This window comes from Dryobates pubescens, chromosome Z (genome assembly GCF_014839835.1).
Source record: "Dryobates pubescens isolate bDryPub1 chromosome Z, bDryPub1.pri, whole genome shotgun sequence".
NCBI classification, from domain to species: domain Eukaryota; kingdom Metazoa; phylum Chordata; class Aves; order Piciformes; family Picidae; genus Dryobates; species Dryobates pubescens.
The window spans coordinates 73639901-73651008 of NC_071657.1; positions in this window are offsets into that span (position 1 = coordinate 73639901).

Consider the following 11108-nt stretch of genomic DNA (forward strand, 5'->3'; position numbering starts at 1 on the left):
TGAAAATGTGTGGGTTTATGTAACAGAGTCAAGGATTATTTCTGTGTCCTCAATTCTGACATGAAAACACATTTATATAATTATATTGTTCCACAGTCAATCCATAAATGTAAGGAAATTCTGAGCAAAACCCATGAGTCCAGACAGATGCTAATTTAATTAGCCAGCGGCAGCTATCTATGCCGTTCCACTGAAGTCCTTTGTAAGTCACTCCACCCTGCCCCAGCCCAGAGAGTGAGATCACCTACAAATAATTGTCATACCTGGGAGCTGTCTGTTAGGGATTTTCCTTCCCTTTGTAGAGCTAGAAGGAACCTACCCTTCTTGTGCAGCCTGCTCTAGGCAAACCTGCTTATGCAGTGGGGTTGTACTACATTATCTCCAGAGGTCCCTTCCAACCCCCACCATTCTATGATTCTGTAAAACATCAGTGCCAGCTAAATGCATGCAACATCAGGTCACTGCAAACATGCAGTAAGATATTAGGCAGTGCAGAAAGTGAGAACTTTACTGTGGTATCAACTTACCTGTAAAATGTTGCCCTGCCTGTTTATGGTATGTATTTAAACAGAAGAGTAACTTTACATTGAACAATTTATGTGAATTACTAAACAGTGTGAAACCCTACTGAAAAATAACAGGTGCAGAATCACATGATGATAGGGGTTGGAAGTCATCTCTGAAGATCATCTAGTCCAGCCTCTCTCTCAAAGCAGGTTGCACAGGATGGTGTCCAGGCAGGTTTGGAATGACTCCTGAGATGGAGACTCCACCACCTCTCTGGGCAGCCTGCTGCAGTACTCCACCGTGCTCAGTCAAGAGGCTACTCCTCATGTTTAGATGGAAGTTCCTATATTCAGGTTTGTGCCTGTTATCTCTTGTCCTGTCACTTAGCACCAATGAGAAAAGACTGGCCCCATCTTCCTGACACCTACTCTTTAAATGTTTATAAGCACTGATAAGACTCTCTGAGTCTTCTCCAGACTAAAAAGCCCCAAGTCTCTCAGCCTTTCTTCATAAGACAGATGTTCTAGCCCTCTAATCACCATCATAGCCCTTTGCTGTATCCTTTGAAACAGCCCCCTGTCTCTCTTGAACTGGGGAGTCCAGAACTGGACCCAGTGCTCCATCCAGATGAGGCTTCACTAGGGTAGAGTGGAGGACAAGGAGAACCTCCCTTGACCTGTTGGCCACACTCCTCCTGATGCATTGCAGGATGCATTCGGCCTTCTTGTCCACAAGGGCACATTGGTGGATTATGATCATCCTGTTGCACAGCAGGACTCTCAGGCCTTTTTCCATTGAGCTGCTCTCCAGCAGGTCAGTCTCTCACCTGTACTGGTGCAACATGCAAGACCCTACATTTTCCCTTGCTGAATTTCATGAGTAACTGGGGACTGAAGCAGCAAAACTTGATTCATAGGACATGCGAGCTTTCTTATTTCTAATGTAACTTGTTAAGGTTGTGCTGATCTTGGGGATCTGTTATTTCACAAAGGAAATTGGTTGGTATGGTACTTGACAAATGTTGTATGTCATACTTCAAGTAAAAGCATTAAATCCACAGTCATGAAAACTGCAACAGTCACAGAAAAAATGGGGATTAAAGACATTGCTACCCAGCTGGCTGCTGTTCTTCTACTTCATCACAAAATGAGCATCATCCTTACAAAACATTAGCACTCAGTCAGCATACTTGACAATACAATGTATGTTTCTAGAGAGATGCATCCACATCATACTCAGCTCTCCAGAAGTGCATACCCTCAGAATTCACTTTCCTGCTCTATGTGCCCACACTGTACATTTCTTACATGCTGCTGGTGTGGCTGATGTCCTCCCAATGCTGTCTAGAGCAGTTGGGGTTTACAATTTCCTTTCACAAAACAGTTGTGCCAACGTACTGGGATGTCAAATTGGAACAGAAGTAGAATAGAATAGAATAGAATAGAATAGAATAGAATAGAATAGAATAGAATAGAATAGAATAGAACTAACCAGGTTGGAAAAGACCTTTGTGATCATCGAGTCCAACCTATCATCCAAGACTAATCAACTAAACCATGCAACCAAGCACCCCATCAAGTCTCTTCCTAAACACCTCCAGTGATGGTGACTCCACCACCTCCCTGGGCAGCCCATTCCAATGGCCAATCACTCTTTCTATGAAGAACTTCTTCCTAACATCCAGCCTAAACCTCTCCTGGCACAACTTGAGACTGTGTCCTCTTGTTCTGGTGCTGGTTGCCTGGGAGAAGAGACCAACCCCCACCTTGCTACAACCTCCCTTCAGGTAGTTGTAGACAGCAAGTAACCAAGCTGCCCATCATCATCTCTTCTGAAAATTCTTAAAGGTGTCTGAAACAGTGATGGTTAGAGCACAGAAGAAATGTCACAACACCAGGGCCCCACTTTTCTGAGAGGGAAAGTGGAGAGAAACTGAAGAGAGAAAAAGGCATTTGCAGTTTTGGTGCTTGACCACATTCTGCAGCAATGGCCTTGGAGTTGCTCTGCACTGCCCTCAGAGGGCTGATGACTCATCCCATGCACTTACAGGCGAGTGTGTGGCTGCTGATTAAAGACTCTGGTTCTGCAAATGCTTCTTCACTTGCTTGGCTTTAAGCAAACAAGTAATCCTGTTGGGCTGAACTGTCAGCAGCTAATTCTGGAAGCAATGACATTGCCAACATCTTGAGATTAATAGGAGAGCACGAATCAAAATCTTTATGACTTGAAGGCTGGTGAAAACCAGTTTTCATATTATTTATATCTTGTTTGCCCTCAGAAGTTTTCTTCCACATTTTTTTTTTAAATGTAGCCACTCATACAGCAACACCAGGGGGAAAAGCACAAGAACATGTAAAAATAGGGGAAAAAAATTGAATCTGTTCAATACAAATATGACTCTTAAAAAGAAAAAAAGAAGAAAATTCCCAGAGTACAGAACGGTCAAGGGTTTTTTTTCTGAAGCATGGCATACAAAAATTATATTACAATGACAACATTTACACTAAACATGACAATTTTTATCTAAAATGCTAAAAATTGTATTTTCTGTTTCATGAGGTTCCTTCTTCCAGATCTAAGTCCCAAGAAATAGTCCTTGTAAATGCAAGTAAAAGTGCAAAGTAAGAGGTGATCAGTCCTTTAAATAGTGGATATGACTACTAATGGTATGGATTTGGAAGTGTCCAAATCTACAGCCCTGTGTTGCAGCTATGTGCAATGAGTTTCAGATTTTAGAATGGAACCTTGGTATAGTGGTACAGTTACAGAACATTCAGGAAAATATTCAACCAAGCTTTTCTAAGATGAGAAAGGGGGGGGGGGGGGGGTTGGGGGGGACGTGCGGGACTTTGGTTTTAAATATATTAGAGGAAGTTTTGGGATTTCTGCATCACTGTTATAAAGAGATAAAAATTGGAGTAGGAACAACAAGACTGTAGATTCTCTCCCACACCCCAGGGGAAGTATCCTGGGGAAGCAGAGGAGTAAAATTATGATTTAATCCACTGTGATTTATCATCTACTCCACAACTTTGGAGTAATTTGTCCCCACAAAGGCCCTGGTGAAGGTTATTATCCATGTCCCACTTTTGAGACCACAGGAGAAGGGCACTCCATTTCATAATTATTGTGATTTTAAAGTGCTAATCTTCTCAGACTTGTTTTCAGGATATGTCGAGTTAAGGTTTACTCAGAAATGTTTAAACCAATAGACAGTGGATGCTAATTAGACCAAGGGTGACAAGCAGGTCAAGGGGAAGAAGCTGTACACAAGGTTACAATTAATGTACTTAATATCGTTGTGAAATTTTCATCTAAAGCCTGACCACAGATGTTTTGCAAGCAGCATATTTTTTTTCAAGATGAAATGCCATAGTCAATTAAATTTTTCACAAATGACAGAAAATGATGGACTCATATCTCTGAGTAATCCCATCTGCCCACCCCTCTGAGAGTGCAGAAGGCTCCATCTGCAATGGGTACAGGTGCTGAGACTCCATGGAAATGGTATATTTGGAGAATAGAGAGAATCAGCACAAGAGGCTCGAGTGCTGATGTGGTCCCCTTCCAGGCATTATGGGAGAAGCACCACACTATAAAATGGCAAGGCATCTTTTGTGATGACAAGTGCGTCTGATCAATTGTCTATTCACCTCACCCCACTCTTGAAGCAGAAGACAAGTCTATTTAGGGTCTCAGATGAATACAAGGAGGTTTTGTGGCCCCAAGTCTTACTTCTTTTCCCCATAGGATAATCCAATTTCTTAGGCTATATCTCATTATATTCAGTATAAGAATAATTTTGAGGGATCTTCACTACTACCTTTCTGAATTTGCAATTCCTCTTTAAAAGGACTCCATATCTGTACTATCTTCATGATAACAGTAACGATCATCATGGAGTGCAAAGATAAACCTCATATGATGCTATACCTACCTCAATACTGTGCTCAGTTTTGAGGTCCTCACTGCAAGAAGGATATTGAGTACTGGAGCATGTCCACAGAAGGGCACCAAAGTTTGTGAAGTGTCTAGATAACAAATCTTAAGAGGATTGGCTGAGGGAACTGAGGTTGTTTAGAATAGACTAGAATAGGCTAGACTAGACTAGACTAGACTAGACTAGACTAGAATAGAATAGAATAAACCAGGTCTCTTGAAGAGACCTTCAAGATCGTCACATCCAAGGAAAATGGGGAGACCTCATTGCTCTCTACAACTCCCTGAAAGGAGTTTGGAGTAACATGGGGGTTGATCTATTCTCCTAAGCAACAAGAGATAAGATGAGAGGAAATGGCCTCAGGTTAGACCATTAGGTTGAACATTAGGAATAATTTCTTCCCCAAAAGGCTTGTCAATCCCTGGAACTGACTGCCTGCAGATGTGGAATCCCCATCCCTGGAGGTGTTTAAAAGATGTGTAGATGTGCGTCTGAGGGAGACAATTTGATGGTGGATTTGGTAGTGCTGGGTTAATGGTTGGACTTGATAATCTTCAGGGTCATTTCTGACCGAAATGATTCTGCAGATAGCACCATCCTTTCCTTACCACTGGAATTTGGTGTGACACTGAAATATTTTTCCTGGGCACTGCTCACGAGAGTGCAGTCCCATATTTTGCAGGCACTACTTGGTCTGTGCATGCAACTTTCATACATTAAAATCTCAGAATAGTCTCCACTTAGTAAGTAAAGCAGACTGCCTTATTTGATTGTCCTCATTAGTGTTGTGTCACCAGTTATTTTAGAATCACAACCAAATTATCAATGAAAAAGTTGACAAACAGTGGCAGTGCTCCATTTTGCTGCAGGTCCCAGAAGAAAATCTTTATTTTCACATTCCTATTTTTAGAATTATCCATTAGCCAAATATGAACCCATTTATCATGTATTCATCTAGGTTTGGGGAGGGTGTGAAGAGCTTTTGTTTTACGTGGAAAAATACAGTAATTGTCCAGGGAAGGGCAAGAAAGCTGGGGAGGGGTTTGGAACACAAGCCCTATGAGGAGAGGCTGAGGGAGCTGGGGTTGCTTAGCCTGGAGAAGAGGAGGCTCAGGGCAGACCTTATTGCTGTCTACAACTACCTGAAGGGAGGTTGTAGACAGGCGGGGGCTGGTCTCTTCTCCCGGGCAACCAGCACCAGAATGAGAGGACACAGTCTCAAGCTGTGCCAGGGGAGGTTCAGACTGGATGTTAGGAAGAAATTCTGCACAGAGAGAGTGATTGCCCATTGGAATGTGCTGCCCAGGGAAGTGGTGGAGTCACTGTCCCTGGAGGTGTTCAGGAGGAGACTTGATAGGATGCTTGGTTGCATGGTTTAGTTGATTAGATGGTGTTGGATGATAGGTTGGACACGATGATCTTGAAGGTCTCTTCCAACCTGGTCTATTCTATTCTATTCTATTCTATTCTATTCTATTCTATTCTATTCTATTCTATTCTATTCTATTCTATTCTATTCTATTCTATTCTATTCTATTCTATTCTATTCTAATTCTAGTCAGAAGTTAAGTCTGTTTGACAAAATTAATTTCTCTCAATAACCTGTGAGCTGTCCTTTAATTTCCTGTCACCTGGTTCTCAAAACACCCTGTGGCTCAAGTTACTTGGGTAGGACTACTTGCCCTGCCTGAATGTTGGCACAGCAACGTTCTCCCGGTCTTCTTGCACTTCCCTGCTAGTTCAAGATTTATTGAAAATTAACATCAGTGAATGAGTGCTCTCCCAAGCCAAGTATTTTAGGACTCTAGGGTAGAATTTATTCAGACACATTGGCAGATGTTGGTTAACCTCTGTTAATTGACTGAAAAGTATTTATTAACCTCATTAAAACATATTTTTAGGCAATAACAATGCTCTTATTGTATCAAAATGGAGAACAGAAATAATTTTGAGTCTTTCTGGGTTGCCTATCTACTAGGTTCACCACAAATATTTGATAATAGAACTCCAGTGGGTTTCAGGGTCTCTTTTGTTCCTAGTATCTTTATAAAAAATAAATAAATAAATTTTAAAAAATTATAGACCTATCTCCATCTTTTTCAAATTTTTGTATCTGTTCCTTTATTTTTTTAAAGATACCAAGTATCTCTTTTTTGGTTCCTAAAACTTCTCATTTACCTGCACAAACATTCTCTTGCGCATACATTCTCTTTCACACTTATTGTAACCCATTTTGTTACCCCACTGTAATTAAAAACAATAATAAATTAGTTTTCTGTATGATTCCTTCACTTCTCTACTTAGCGCCCTAAAAGCAGTGCTGTCTGTTTTTCTTGTGTAATCATGAGTCTTGTCCGTATTATGAATTCGACTTAAAGAGCTCTTAATTCTAAATCATAGAATCATCACAGAGTGGTGTGGGTTGGAAAGGACTTTAAAGATCATCCAGTTCCAACTTCCTGCCATAAGCAGAGACACTTCCTACTCCACCAGATTTCTCAAGGCCTTGTCCAGCCTGGCTTTGAACACTTCTAGGGTTGGAATGTCCACAGCTTATCCAGGTAGCCTGTTTCAAGTGACTCACCACTCTCCCCGGGAAGAGTTTCTTCTTTATTCCTAATCTCAGCCAAGCTTCTTCGAGTTTGAGGCCTTTACTCCATATCCTGTTACTACAATGCCTTTGTAAACATCCTTCTCCTGCTCTTCTGCCACCCCTACTAATACTGGAAGGCTGCTCTAAAGTCTGGCTGGAGCCATTACCTTCTCCAGGCTAAACAATCTCAACTCTCTCAACCTGTCTTCACATTCACACCTTTAACTCTAAACATTCCTCTCCAACACGTCCTTACATTTCCTCTGTCCATGAGATTTCCCATTTGAACACATGATGTATATGGTGTGTGACTATTTGAACCTTTCCTCTTTTTATTCATAGTGAATACAATCAAGTGAAAAATCACTGATTCTTGGGCAGCAACCAACTTGCAACGATTACATCTTCCTTTTGTCCACCACATTGTGATCTATAATAGGGTTGTTTATTATTAGATGTTTTATCTTTGGAGACACAGAATGATCACCCCTAATTTTTTTGCAGAACTGTAGATATATTGTTGAGGCATCTACAAAGGCAACTTACAGGCCACATACATATTTTTTACAGTCTTTTTCTGGTGGTCACTTTTACAAGCAGCTACAAATGGATTTTTGAACTGCTGATGAAACTTAATTTTATTGAGATGTAAGCATTAACCGTAATGCTTACACTAAAAGCAGTAGCTGGTGATAGAAATGCTACGGACAACAACTATTTTCTGGAAGTAGTCAGGAATGAAATCTAATTGTTAGGTTACAATTAAATAAAGTAGAACATGCAAAGAAATATTTCTGAAAGTATTACATTTTAAATGAAACTTCTAATAGCTGTTATATAACATCATGGAATTCTGTAAATTCAGTTTTCCATTTAATTTTGTAAGATGGAATTAATAACTTATTTTTTCTCCCTTATTTTCTTTCTCCCTTGTAACTTCATGTTATCTATTTAAATACAATTGCACCCTGCTCAGAATCCTGAGCTTCCAGTGCAGAAACTTCATGCACTTAGCACATTGCCTGCAAACATGCAAGTCAGCTGCCTGAGTTTGTGCTTCGTCTGCAAATGCAAATTAGTCAGCCTCTGCCTCAAATCTTCTTCATCACTTAATGTTAAGAACCATTTTTGTTTGCTGCTGGGATTTCTTTCTAAAAGCCATAGTTTAATTGTGGGGATTGAAGGAGATGAATTAATCACTTTTGAGCCTGAAACACAGCTTTCTCATAAGGAAACAGACACACTCATTAAAACGAAACCTTTGGAGGCAGTAGGGTAGAGAGCAGACAAGATAAAGGACATCTGTTGTTGACCTGTGTGATACAAATGTTTGAAACCCTTGACCAATGACCATTTAGATAAGTTTTGTGTGGCTAAGAGCTGAAAAGTACTGCTTTCAACCGGTCCTAACAGTATATAAGCTTGGTGTGTTCTTGCAATAAATGGATCATTTCTGAGCTGTCTATGGGTCTCATCAAGTTGTCTTCATAGATACATTGGGGAGCTATGCTATAATATATCACATTTAATCTGCTAACTTGAACCTGAAGCAGTGAATATGAAGTTGCTGTAGGATCAGTTCCATACATGACAGTTCTGTAAGATATTTGACCTTTCATAATTTACTAATGTATACAAAAACCAGGCAAAGTGGTCTGTGTCAGTGCAGCAATACTCTGTCCTCAGCAACAATGATTTCATTATAAGTAAGATTTCAATTAGAAGCAAGTAATTTGAGAGCAAAGTGTACTGGGACTTAATGGACTGCAGCCATTGGTCATTTCTTCTTGCTTCTAAAAAGTACTGGTTCTGGGTGTAAATTATAAAACATGAGGAATGTATATCAAGTTAACTTGGAAGCAAGAGTTCCCAATCACTGCAAAATGGAAAAAAAAATAGAAGAAAGAAAAATACAAGAATAAGAGACACAGATCTTGATCATCTTAGAGATTCATTCAGCTGAGTACAGGTTTTGTAACTCAAGCATCGCATGATGATAAAGAAACCAAAGGTTTCAGATGACCTCAGACATATTGTGAATGCTATGTGTGGCACAAGAAATGAAAGAAATGATGTTGCAGTGAGAAATGAGAAATGCTGAACCTATGGGTCTTCCCAGAAGGAATCATTCTCCTTAAAGTGTGGCCACTATTGCCATCTCCCTCACGGCCCTGCAGCAACTGAAGATGCTACCTGAATAATAGCCTACCCCTCTTAGACTACTTGTGCTTGTCTTTAATTCTGAAGAGCAAGACATTTGTCATATTTTCAAACTGGAAAAGCAAATAAACAGATAACCACAACAAACCAACAAGCAAAAAAATCCCCAAATTTTATGGTAGTCATGAAGGTCAAATATGAAATGGACAGACTCACAGTTCTAGATTCCTAATAGTGCCTTTTCCTTTGCTAATGCATATAATGTTTATAAATTAACTCAGTGACTTCTAGTGAAAATGCATACAAACTTAAGCCACCTCCCTCTGTTTATCTTGAGTATTAACACAGTTTGAATCTAGGAATTTAACTTAGATGCTTTAAATCAAGCCTAAAGACATTTAACTCCTTCCAGTGAGCAAAACATTTGGAGGCAGATGTGTTGAATCACAACTGAACCCAATGTCCTATGCCACTTTTTCTCCAACAGTCACTGACAAAGAGTGGCAAAACCTCTGCCTCTTTAATTTTGTTCACAATACCTGGATTCCTCTAGAGTCTTACCATTTTGTGTGTGCATGTGTGGGCTGCTTGGTTTGAGTATGTGTGAGTCAGTCATTATTATCAGCTTCTGATTTTGTTGCAGTTATTGCACTATGGGGGTGTAGCAGAGGGAAGAATCTGTCATGTTCAAGAAAAAAAAAAAGAAATTAATGGATCCAGTCAGAGTATTCTGGTTGAGCTAAACCCTCAGGGTGCAGAAACCAGAAGATAAAGAACACAGTTATGGGCATTTCCATTCAACGACCTGAAGGGAGCTTGTAGCCAGGTGGGAGTTGGTCTCATCTCCCAGGCAACCAGCAGCAGAACAAGAGGACACAGTCTCAAGCTGTGCCAGGGTAGGTTTAGGATGGTTGTTAGGAAGAAGTTCTTCATAGAAAGCGTGATTTGTCATTGGAATGTGCTGCTCAGGAAGGTGGTGGAGTCACCATCGCTGGAGGTGTTTAGGAGGAGACTTGATAGGGTGCTTGGTTGCATGGTTTAGTTGATTAGATAGTGTTGGATTCAATGATCTCAAATGTCTCTTCCAACCTGGTTTATTCTATTCTATTCTATTCTATTCTATTCTATTCTATTCTATTCTATTCTATTCTATTCTATTCTATTCTATTCTATCCTTTGTTAAGCTGTTATTATTGTGTTGGTGGACTGAGGCTGTTGACTGCTTAGTTATTGCATGAGCACTGTAGCAACCTACATGAGCACCCAAATTCTTCCTGTGCCTTCTGCTTTAGGATGAGCATGGCACCCAGAACACATGGCTACAGCCCACAGTGGGATTTGACTCTAAAGTGACCTTCTGAAACTGGACTCCAGTGGAAGGACTGGTGGTATGCAACTGCCATAGTCTGCCTTGGTGATGTGACGCAGAATCATCCAAGGGAATACTTTGATGGGACTCAAAATCCTCTTGCTGTTCTCATATGGCCTAAAAGGAGAGAGCAGCACAGGAAGATAATGAGAGCTTAATTTTCTTTTCACACTTGTGCTACAGCTACAGGAATAGTGATGTACTACAGCTTAGTAAAGGGTATCAGCTGCTGCTTGGCAATTGTTCTTACTATAAATAGTGATGGACTGCTTTTCAAATTATTATTAGATCCTTTGTTATTGGAGATCAGCTAACAAAAAATGTATATGTAGTGTAGTTATGTGGGAAAGTCAAGATTCCTTTCTTTTTTATAGTTACTATAGGATTATATTTTTGAGTGCGCTTAACTTAGTTCACTGATTATTCTGTCAAGGTGCTTTACTGTGTTTCCAAAAGGCTGGTTCTTTACTTTTTACTTTTTTCTTTTTTTTTCCCCTCAAAAGGAATAATATCCTTCCCCTTGCTGATTGCCAGGTGTA